This window comes from Lactuca serriola, chromosome 6 (genome assembly GCF_051521515.1).
Source record: "Lactuca serriola cultivar US96UC23 chromosome 6, Lser_US96UC23_V15, whole genome shotgun sequence".
NCBI classification, from domain to species: Eukaryota; Viridiplantae; Streptophyta; class Magnoliopsida; order Asterales; family Asteraceae; genus Lactuca; species Lactuca serriola.
Genome location: NC_136413.1, coordinates 101,640,353 through 101,652,916, shown reverse-complemented (window position 1 = coordinate 101,652,916; position 12,564 = coordinate 101,640,353). Strand labels below are relative to the sequence as shown.

The 12,564-nt window shown below is 34.8% G+C and overlaps 1 pseudogene; it reads right to left on the bottom strand.

The window, feature by feature from the left end:
• Window positions 1-4,012: 4,012 nt before the first annotated feature.
• LOC145060041 (ACD11 homolog protein-like) lies at window positions 4,013-7,293 on the bottom strand (annotated as a pseudogene).
• Window positions 7,294-12,564: the final 5,271 nt, after the last annotated feature.

Genomic DNA, 12,564 nt, shown 5'->3' with positions numbered 1-12,564 from the left:
CGATCGAAGAACAAGAGATCATGCTTCACTTTCTCCACCTCCTCCAATTATTCTCCTTAACCCACACGTTCGAAGGCTTGAAAAGTTCAAGCTCACTCAAGCCCTTTTGGCAAGTAAACATGGGAAACCTATGTGTGTACACGTCTTAGAGATGAAGTCACACATTGATAGGTTAAGGATGTTGGGTGTTGAGATTTCAGGTAAGTTGGCTGTTGACTGGGTTCTTCAGTCGCTTCCTGATTCATATAGTGAGTTCGTTAAAGAGTACTATATGATGGATCGTGACATCACCCTCATTGATTTGACCTATTTGCTTATAGGTGCTGAATCAGCGATGATTTGGCGAGCTGGTCGACAAATTTGTCTGGTGAATCAAACTCCCAAACTTCAATGGATATTGAAAATGGTGACATTGGAGATCTAGAAAAGGTAAATTCTGAGATAGTTCCTTGTGCCATTCGAAAAGAGCCCATTTGCTTTTATTTCCAAGAGAATGGGCATTGGAGACGAAACTGCCCTATTTACCTGAGAGATCTAAGAGATAGGAGAGTCAAGACGTATGGCTCTACTTCAGGTAAAATCCATTAACTAACTCTTTTAAGTTCATATTCTAGATTCTTAAAACATGATGTGATAAGATTAGATTTTGATGTTTTGTAGGATCGAAGAAAAGAGAGGAAGCTTAAGGAAGAAGTTAGCTGAATCTAATCGTGAAGAAATGGATTTCGACCGCATTGATTGAAGATTAGATTCTTAAGATACTACTTGGAGTTAGAATAGATTGCTTAGGAATATGTAACAACATAGTTTTTCAGTTGAATTGCATTGTAAGGACAAATTTTTCCGCAATAAAATAAATTTTGATTTTATATTATTTATTTATCCTTGCAATGGCGTGTATGAAAAATTGATGTTTGTAAGTTTCTATTATTAGCAATAATGGATTTGATTCTTAATTATGTTATTTGTGGAAAGGTCAAGAATTTACCAGATAGGGAAAGTTTCTCATCGCCCAAGTTTCAATTGGACAGAAACTTGGAATCATACAACTGGTTGCATGATGCATGAGAAATTTCATATTTGGAAATTAGACGAATTCGTTGACAAAGTGTCAAGTGAAGGACTAGGAGATCGAGTACACAAGGTTGTGTGTTGATCAAGTCCACCACAAGAGTAACAGAGATATTCGTCATGATTTACTAAGGTTAAGTAAATATGATTATACTTATGAGATTAAATGTAATTCCGAGTTGATTGAAAGAGTTTAAATCAATAGCAAAATGAATAAGAAGAATCAAGTAGGCAGAAAGATAAAAGTTTCTCTATTTTAAGAAGAAGGGAGAGTACCTTTTATTATGTTTTATGATAGATCTTAATGTTTAAGAACCATATCTCAATTGATCCTCTAAGTGAGTCTTAGTGCAATTGTATGTCTGAGAAGAGGAATCAAGAATTGAAGAAATGGTTAAATCAAGAAGTCAATCATACTTCGTTCCAATATCAAGTCTTAGAGTTAAGATTGTGAATTGAGTGACAAGTCTCAAGAAGGTTTATAACATTCATCAAATGTGGAGTTTGGAAAAGGTTTTCTTATTCTTGCACATTTGAAATTGGAAAGTTGTGATGTCTTGGATAAGACAAAAGACCAACTAGCTCACTACTAGAAAAACAGCATTTTACGACGCGCAATGTGTGTCGTAAAACGCTCAGACAACGCGCAAATGTGTGTCAAGGAAGGCCCTGTCATAACGAGAGACGACACGCTTTTGCGAGTCGTCTATAGACGACACGCATTTACGACACACATTTACGACGCGCGTTTACGACGCGCAATGCTTATCAAGGAAGCCCCTGCCATAAAGGAAGACGACACGCATTTGCATGTCGTAACCTTACGACGCGCGTGTTTATGACACGCAATGCGTATCAAGAAAGCCCCTGTCATAAATGTATATGACACGCATTTGCGTGTCATAAACTTCAGTAACCATTTACGATATGCATTTACGACGCATCTTTATGATACTAATTTACGCATAATACAAAAATATTTAAACAAATATATGCCAAAACAATCAATTTCACCCAATAACATCATGTCAAAAAATTATAGTACATTGATATTAAGGGGATCTAATTGTACATTGTTATTAAGAGGTTTTCCCTAACTATATAACCTAATACTACATTGTGTATCAAGGGAGACCTTCTGAAAACTAATGCTATACAAACTAAAAAGATATACACAAAGGTGATAAACATCAAATTCCAACTAAGTAGAGTTGCATCTTGCCTTTCATAATTCTTTAAGACTAATGAGCCCTACTCCGATAATTCTTGTGACCTGATCAAATAAAAGTCAAAAAATTAATATGCTAATATAATTAATAGAAGAATAAAACAAGGAATGTTAGTTGCAAATACTTGTGCCAAATGTGAGTGGTCAAATGAGGGAAAGTGAACATCTGTAAGCTTTTTGACACCAGCCTACACACAAGCACATATACATATCAATATAAGTGCAAAAATAAATATATAAATAAATAAATTTCAGTTCATTACAATCGAATCTTGATAAATACATAAAGAATTAGATTAAAAAATGTCCAAAACAACCTTGCAAAAGTAAGAATTTTATGAGTCCCTTATAAAGAATTAGATTAAAAAATGCAATATAAAGTTTTCAAGAATCGCGTGTATAAATCCTCATCTAACCAAATCCTCCATAGCTCTCCCTCGAACTCCAGTTTCATGAAAAACCAAGGGTAAATTCTCTCTAAGCTCCTTTGTCTCCTTTTGGGCTCTTTCTAGATTCCCTCTAAGGTTGAAGGGTAATACTTTCAATTTCTTTTTGTTTATTAAAGCATATGATAATTAAAGATCAAGATTCATTACCTTGGTAAGGTTTTGGCGGGTATCATCATACCTCTTCCATTTAGAAAAGGCTGAAACCATCCTAGACGCCACCTGGATCAAGACAAGGGTAAAATGGTAATTTTAACCAACCCCGGAAGATTCGTATTGTAAAAGAGTTAGATACAAGAATGATACAATTGCAACATTACAAGGGTGTTTTAAAAATTTGATTTTAGTCCGACTCAAATGAAGAAAGATAAAGAAGGGCAATTAAGTCATTTTCACCTAAGGGTTCAGTTTGTCAAGTTGTAGCACAAGGTCTCCTAAGAACTTGTAGCCTGATCCATCTTTAGCATGGAAGTTAACAGGTGATGCACAAAATCCTCCAATCAGTGAATGCACCTGTCCAAAATCAAAGTTCAAGAAAATACTTAATATATAAGTAATATGTCAAATGTTATCACAAAAGTTATAATCAAAACAGTGATTCAGTTTTAATTAAGTTACAATTTTAATGTTTCTTATTGTAGCTTTAATTTGGTTTTAAACTTCTAATATGAAAAAGCATGGAAAGTTCACTAACTTCAATTACTTATAAAATTCCAAGGATCTAGATTTAATAGGAGTCTTATTTTCATAAACAAATCTAATAATAAGTTCAAATTAAATAGTGGGAGTGTGGGACAAGAAACACAAAACATAAACATAAAACATAAATATGGTAATTAGGATGCAATTTATTTATATATTTATATGAGTTAGTTAATAAAGCTCCCACTTGACATGCTTTGTGGGCCTTGTGATGACACCTGTCCTTGAGACACCACCATTTGTGTCCTCCCTCCAGGACCTTGAACATACCCTTTATTCATCCATGTCCCCACCATCTGCTGCTGTTGTGGTGGTGTCGCCTGCTGCTGTTTCTGCCCCTGTGGCGGAATCTGCTACAAGTGTTGCTGCTGTTGCTGTTGCATTTGAGGGTGCTGTTGTGGTTGAAGTTGTTGTTCATGTTATCTTGATATATGAGTCGCACTATTTGCATTGTTCGTGGCCAATTTGCTACGAGCGTAAGAGAGAAGTTTATTTTAGGTATTTCAATAATAGTCAGAATCAATCATTTTGCTAAAATACTATGTGATGTTATGTCATGGGTGACTTACGATTCAGAAGCCGATGCACTCCAGTACCCCTACAATATTTTTAAAAAACTTGTAAGTTTTTTTAGATGAATTAAATTAAATTAAATTAAATAATATAATTAAACTTACTTCTAATCTTGTAATAAATACAGGCTGACCTTGTCTCTGACCTGATAAATTCCCCTGCATCATTTATCTCATGCTTATATTATTCCAATTTCCAAATAAATGATTAATAATAATAATAATTAATTTATAATATACCTCCTAGACTTTGACATATTTTGACTGTGCTAATTGAATCTTAAGCCTCGACGCCTCGCCGCCTCACTCCGGTGAGGTTTAAGCCTTATTTTGGCCACCTGAGGCTTAGGAGTTGAGGCTTTTTTCTCACGCCTCAGCCGAGGCTAGCCTCGAGGCTTACGCCTCAAAATGCCTTTTTAAACCATTTAAGAGTCCAGAATAATCAGTCCCAAATTCATGGTCATAACGATCCCATAGGTCCTCAGCCACTTTAGCCACCGACTACATTACATAGAATGTGGTAAAGACTTGATATAAACTAATTCCCATCTAATACATGATTTTAAAATTTTTTTGAATCTTCGACCTTTTCGGGATCATTTAAGGGAATCCAAATGCTAGTTGCAATTTCTACATCTTGAGGAACAGATTGGCTGGATATAGTTGGGATGCATTTTGCAGCATTTAAACAAGCTAGTCTAACATGAAGGTCTTTCACCTAAACACCAGATAAAGCCTGAGGGTAGAAATGTCAAGAAATGTTAGGCTTATAAGGGAATCAAGAAAATATGATTACATTACTAAAAATTAAAATGCTACATACAGGTGCTACTTCTTCAGCAGAATGTGTTGCGGAAGGATCCTTATGTCAACGGTCAAGCCATAGTAGCAACTTGAGAGATTAAGTGAACAACTGTTGTTGTAAGGAACCCCAACAATGCACCAGCTGCAACCTGAAAAAGAATTTGCATCATACATTACATGTTTGTTACAAACACCATAAATTGTTAGTTTGATTTACAAGATGCAGCACAATGAATTCACAAACAACAGCAAGAGAGAGAGAGAGAGAGAGAGAGAGAGAGATCATACAATAAAAGCTAGTATATTATTATCATAATTAATTAACTCTATATATAGGAAATAAATCACACATTTGATTTGATTATAGATGAAAAATATTGAATTAAGAATCTATAAGAGAGACAGTTGCATCTAAGAAGCAATTCGTTTTTGTATTTTGATTCTTATTATTACTTTTTAATAGAAAAATCTTTTAGTTTGTCAAAAGCAGAAGATATTACTATTGTTCAAGTAAAAACTTGAAAGGACCGAACCTTGGTGTGAGCCATCAAGTCCTTGATCTGTCCAAAAGTGACCCTGTGATTTAAAAAGATAATTGATTTGCAAGAAAGTCCCTGAAAGTAATGGGAAAGAATAAGATACTATAACTTCAAGTATAGATGCATACAAAGTAAAATCCAAAACAAGTGAAACCATTACCTCTAATGAGAGATTTGAAGAGCTTGATTCTCATACTCATGTAAAGTAAAGTCTTTCATTAGGTCTAACCTCAACATTTATCAATAATCATAAAACCTAAAGTGAATAATTACACATAGCAAAACAAGAAACTAAAATATGGTTTGCATGTATGGTTGAAAATGATCTTATGTGACAGTTGTTTAAAACAAACAATAAGAAAAATTATACTCCGTTAACTTGTCAAAGATAAGCTTCTTGTAAAGGTTTAGGGTATGATTTTTGGCTAATAACCTCAGAACCCCAATTAAATTAGTTCCTTTATCATATATCTCCTAGAAAAATAAAGAGCTTGATAAGAAACACCACATAAATAGAAAAGAAATTCTATTGTTTTCTCAGTATGTGAGTCAAATATCAACATATAGGAAATATGGAAATAGAAAAGAATCTGAGAGAAGAAGACAGAAGTTTCAAATATCAACATAGTAATTTAGTACCTCTGCTACCAGTCAAAAGAGCCATTCCGCCCTCATACGAAACTGGTGCAAAGTTGTTTGCTTCTCTCCCATTGTATTTTATAGAAGCCTTGTCATAAGTGTAATAACTTATCAACTAATCAGGTTGAAAAAAAGTCTTAAAAGTCAAACCTTATAGTTCTGATTCTAGTGTCAACAACCGAAGGTATATTTAATTTCTTTCAAGAAATAGGCATCTCAGAGCTTCCCGTTGACACAATCACAAATTACAGTAAGGATTATCATCTAAGATGAGCAACAACACTCATTTGATAATTGTAATGTACAAATATGAGATGACTTCTCTCTCAAGCATTTCATCAAACATCTTATATGCCTTATAAACTTATTAAAGTTTTACTTTTTTATGATTAAGTTGTTTGACATTAGTTAAAAAAAATGAGCCTTTAGTCAACTTACCAATCTCATTTCCATGTGCCATGTCAGCAACATTAGCCTGGTCAACAATAGTCTTACTTCTAAATCAAATTTGAGTAATTAAATGTGTCAAACCTCATTTCCTAAGATTTTATTAAAAAATAAAAAGATTTCCATGACTAACCAGTTTCATTTAAATTGAGCAAAAGTTGTTCCCTTGATGGAAGAGCATATATTCCTGCAGAAAATGCAGTTCTAACAGCCCATGAATGATATGGCGCACACACTTGTTGATAAGCTGATGAAGTTGAATCTTTTAGGGAATAATCGCTAATTCATCACCACAAGAATATGCAATTAATAACACTAGAATTAATAAATACAATCAGGTGTAATAAATCATAAGAACATACTTGTTTTATAGAAAATTCTGGAATAATTCTCGAATTAGGTCAAGACCCCGTCTAACTCTACGAAGATTATGAGTATGGCTACCACGTGACTTCACTGTCTTCCATTTTACATCAGAATCAACTACACTGCTTAAACTCACACAACGTTCTGATGCTTCTTCTAGATCACGCATCTGAAAACCAAATAGAGGATTTTGAATGACGATCAAAGAAACGAAAGAACACGCATCACAAAATGGATTTAATTTCAAAAGAGGAAAATCGCCATTTCTTCCATCTATAATCAAATTCGAAATTTCCTCAAATGCATCCGCGATTGAAAAAAGAGAGGTTCGTGTTCCAGCGTCTTCAAATTCATCACCGCCGCTATAATCCATCCTCTTGGAGTTGCTCCTGAAATCACACAATTTGAGACAAGCAACAAAACGTAGTTTCCGAATCATCAATTGCAAAAACTAAACACAAATTGTAAGAGAAATCGCGTCTGCTTAGATCCAGATTTTCCCCAAAAGCATATGATATTGTCGGATAGATTTGGGAGGTTGATGAATTTAAGATTTGCAAGTGCTCTGAAAACAAGAACAATTCAAGAGTAGGAGACCACAGGGAGAAATTTGGGAATAACTTTGATCATACAATGCAAATTTGAATCACAAGCTTAAAACAACAAATTTGGGGGAAATTCAAGAAGAAGTGATCATTTGATATCAACAAAGAACCCTAGCTTTGATCGTACAATGCAAATTTGAGAAATGAGTTAGTGAAACTTTCGAATAACTTTTCAGTTAGCCGAGTTGGGCAGCATCAAATGCTTGTTGTCTGGATTAGATTTGGAAGTAATAGAAAAGAACCCAGTCGCATTCATTTTCTCTGCCGTTGACGGTGGTTTGTGGAGATGACGATGTCATCGTGTACTGCGATGTGACGTTCCGATCTTGAACCAACATCTTGAGATGGTGGAATTGTTTGCTTAGGCACTTCGAACTTTTAAAGATTATGAGGTTCGATGCTGGTGGTGGCGGATTAGGGCTTACAGAGAGAGAGAGAGAGAGAGAGAGAGAGAGAGAGAGAGAGACGAACTGCTTAAAGGATTATTAGGGCTTTTTGGTAGAGGATTTTAGAATAAGAAGAAGGAGATGCATTGGCGGGCTGTTTAATTTTTTGGTATTTCATTTCCCCCTAAGAGAAGGCGCCTTCCTAAAGAAAAATATAAAGCGATAGTTTTAGATGACGCGCTTTTTTATGATAGGTGCCCTCCGTGTTTTTAATTTTTTTTGTTGGACACTACTTTTAGGGCACGCACAAATACGTGCCTTCTATCCTTCAAAATTTTCAAAACTGACATTATTTTTTAGGGCACGTACAAATGCGCGTCCTCTATCAGCGAGTGTCATTGTTTGCGCATCATTAAAGGGTTGTTTTCTAGTAGTATAGGACCAATTTTGTGAAGTGTTTTGTCTTGATAAAAGCTACACTAACTCTTGAATATTTGTTTGTCAATAAATGTTTATTGACAAGAGAATATTATATGTCAAGGAGTCAGTGGGAGTATCAATCTCTTGAAAGGTTTCAAGAACAAAACAAGAATAAACCTTATCGATCATCACTAGCACACGACTTGAGGTTTACAACCTATCGTGTTGACATTATTTTGTTTCTGTGCCATTCCAGTTGAGTTAATTATGCATGTGAGTTCTATGGGTTCTCATTTGAATGCATAAAAGACAAGCACCTTGATCAATGAAAAATTCATTGATATGAAAGGGTGAGCTGCTTAACTACTTGGAAGACATGGTGGGCACTCGTGTTACCATAAGGCAAGAAATCAAGATTGAGAAAGTTTGGTCCATATGAGTTTGGATTTGTCGCAAACTTTGGTTTTGGCAAATTCGCATGGACAGGAACTCATACACCATAAAATCTAAGTGTCATAAGATTACCTCCTTCATGAAAATGACTGTGAGGAAATGCTTTCACTAAGAGAGATTTTAAGAAGATAGTGATTGTGAAATTGTATTCTCGAATTCAATTATTGTTACAGTATCCCTTTCCATAATTCGAATTGTGAGATTTGGCAATTAGTCTGAATTGTTTAGACACACATATGAGCTATCTAAGGAAAAGATGTATAAGTTTAAGAAGCTTAGATAAAGGATTATCAAAGCATTAGGTATTAGAAATATGAACTTCGGAAATTCAATATGTATTGTTTTCTAAAACATGTCAAAGCTAGTGGGAGCATAAGTGTTATGCTTATATGATAATAATCATCATGATAGTGGGAGCATAAATGTTGTGCTTGTATGATTATTAAGGCAAGTATTGCAAGTTAGCAATATTAATTATAGAAAACAAAGAGTTATACTTTGCAAAGTCGTAAGGGTTGAAAAGTTGATTTGCTATAATTAAGGGAGAGAATATTATGCTTCATTTCAAATCTAAAGGCTTAGGTTGTGAAATGTTAACAAATTTATTCAAGGATACATAGTGCGTTCTCAAAATTTCGATTATGATTGTGGCATCCCTCTTCATAATTCGAATTATAAGAACGTGACACATAAGATATTATGGCAGAAGATTGATAAAGTATCGTATCTTTATGTAAGACATTATGCATCGTGTCCCATACGCTTTGGGTATAGGATCGATAGCAAATGCAATAATATTTGACCATTCTAAAATTTTCCAAATGTCTAGCGCATTTAGAGGGAAAAAAAGACTAGAATTGGTTTTGACTAAAATAACTAAACAACTATCAAAGGACGATCCAAAGCTCGCTGAGGATTGGTCGCTTGTCAGTAGTTGGAAGTATGGTATTGGATGACATTATTATGAATAGATAAGATTCTATTAAGAATGAATTGTCATATGCCAAATATGGAAATGTTTCCATATTGGGAGTTGGATATTAAGAATCTATGTATAGATTAGAAACTTTTTTGCAAGAAAGATGTTCAATGGAATGTACTTTGAGTAAGAGACATCATATCTATAGAAGTGTTTCTGATAGAGATTGGCCAAGTCTTGATGATTTTGAGCTATGACTTTGCGAAAGAATCATTGCATAAAATGTTACAATCTAGCATAAGTAACAAGAATTTGAGATTCTTATACTTATTAGAAGTTGTGAAATGAGTATGATTGGAAATGTGTTCATTTGATCTATTTCACAAAGTAAGGACCGTAGGTAAACATTGTGTGCATGCTGAGAGCATGGGACAAGTGTAGTAATAATTCAAGTAAGAATTTGATTACCCGAAACGACAAATAATGAGTAATCGATATGGTGATTAAATAAAATGTTTTATTTATACCCAGAGTTTGGGGCCATATGGGATTAGTATTATTCTTTTGTTTCACTTTGCATGTTTTGACTTCCTGAATAATTAAATTGGTTCAGAACAATCAAAATTATTCGAACAGACCACAGTCGTTCATATGTTGGAAGTAGGTATGAATGAAGACTGTCGTGAACTGGTGTGTAGATTGTCTAAAGTGTATTAGACATAAGCAAATGTTTGCTGCAACGTTCATGAGTGCTTATGAATATGATTTGAGCATTGGATTAAACCCACGCTCACTTGGATCACTTCATGGATTTTATCACGAGTGATTGGTGAGACGATAACATCTTATATTCTTGAAACCAAGATGTGTGAGTTGTATCTTGCAAATCGGTTACACATTGATAATATGTAAACGCACCAGTAACTTGGTGTTATAAAACATATTGTTGTGTGTGATTCGGTAAGTGAGTGCAAGCAAGCATTGGATCAAAGTTTATCCGTTCCTTTTATCTAAAGTAGGATGAAAGCGATATATGTGGGCCCCTCGATGATTTAGTGATGGCACATAAGCGCTTGGCCAAGCCGAGACTAATTTGATGTGTTCAATTGTAGTCTGTTGTCAGTCGTCATAAATCGAAAATCGGGAAACAGAACATAGACTGAGAGAATGATCAAAATCCATGTCTCAAGTCTATACAATATCAAGAATGGAGGAATATATGATCCATTATCTAAAGGACACGCTTCTGATAAGATCAGAGTTGACAATGGCTTTTGAAAGCTACGATTGCTAATCAGGATCTGATGTCATACGCATAATAGTTATTAGACTTATCCAAGTGGGAGACTGTTGGATTAGTGTCTAATTCCAAAAATATTTTGGTATGTACTTGACCCGATTGTGTCTGGTCCTTTTGGGTTGCCTTCACACTGGTGACTAGACAAGATGATTGTTAAGGAGAGAGGCTGGTTTATTGTTAAGAATAATAAGCTAGGATATAAATATGATTTGTTAATATATTATATGAATAATATATTAATTTGGAATCATATTATTAATTAGTATTTAATCAAAAATTAATTTAAAATTAATTTTGGGATTAAAGGAACTGACTGAAAGTGTAGGGGCTATTTTGTAATTATTTGATAGTTGAGGCTTTGGGCCATTGGATCACCTTTATTAAAGCTAGAAAGAAAATCCTGGATGGATCTAGGAGTTTTCGTCCAAGGGCTTAAGGAAAGGAGTCAATGGACTTGCTTAGGCCCTAAGCTAAGAGATTAGGGTTTACACCTTGAAACCCTAGTTAGCCTTAAGTATAAATAGCACCCTAAGGCACTAAGATTTCGTCCAATCCTTGGGAAACCCTAAAAGGGACGAAATCTAGGGCAAGATACCCTTCTCTCCTCTCTCCCATATTCATCCTTTCACCTAGTGTGTTTGTGAGCCATTAGAGGTACTACACTTGTGGTACTTGCTTTCAAGAGCTAAGGAAATTCAAGGAACTATTTGTTATTGCTATATAACAACAAAAGGTATGTATTCTATTTTATATATGAATTTCGAAAATAATAGTAGCATGTCAGGTTTCCTTTTGTGCTCATAAAGTTGTATAACTAATAGTAAAAACATAGATCCAACTCTAGGGTTGCATGCACACATAGGATTGTTTGTATAAAACCCATCAGTATTCCCCCCCCCCCCTCTAAAAGCATTTAAAATAGTTTAAAAGATTGATTATATGGGTATGAACTCCCCTTATGTGGGTGATTTAAACGAATATGCTGTGACAACCCGAAATTTCTATTTTGTACGTGAGACCAATTGACTCCAAGTTAAACTCATTTTACTAGCTCTTAACACTGTTTGGGGTCTAATGGGGTGTTCTAAACCTAGTACAATTAAGGTGGGAACCTAGAAATGGGATGAAACAATGCATATCAAGCAAGATCGGGCCAAACACTCCAACACATGGAGTGTGCGGCCGCACACTAGAGTGTATGGTCACACACAGGTGTGTGTGGCCGCACACCCATCCCAACCACACACTTTCACCAATATATACCACACTTAGTCATTTTGAACACTTTTCCCACTCCTTCAAAGCTAGAACATGTTTTTCTCTCAAGTATCATCCAAATCTTCATCTTGTTCTTCATAAAAGTAAGTAATACTTCCTTTGATATGTTGATATTTGAACATATGTAGCCTTCTTCCCTACTTTAATCCATGAAAACACATTTTTGGTGTTTGATCTTCAAGAACACCAAGAACACACTAAGTTTTGGACCCTAAACACCCTTTTCAAGCCTCTATAACGTGTATATACTTGCTATATCTAGTTATATGTAAAGAACACTTGATGATATGCTTGAAAAACTCGAGTTTATCATCTTCATAAAGGGTGTGCGGCCTCACACCATCATGGTGGCCGCACACACCCTTTTTAGGTCCCATAATGGCAACAAA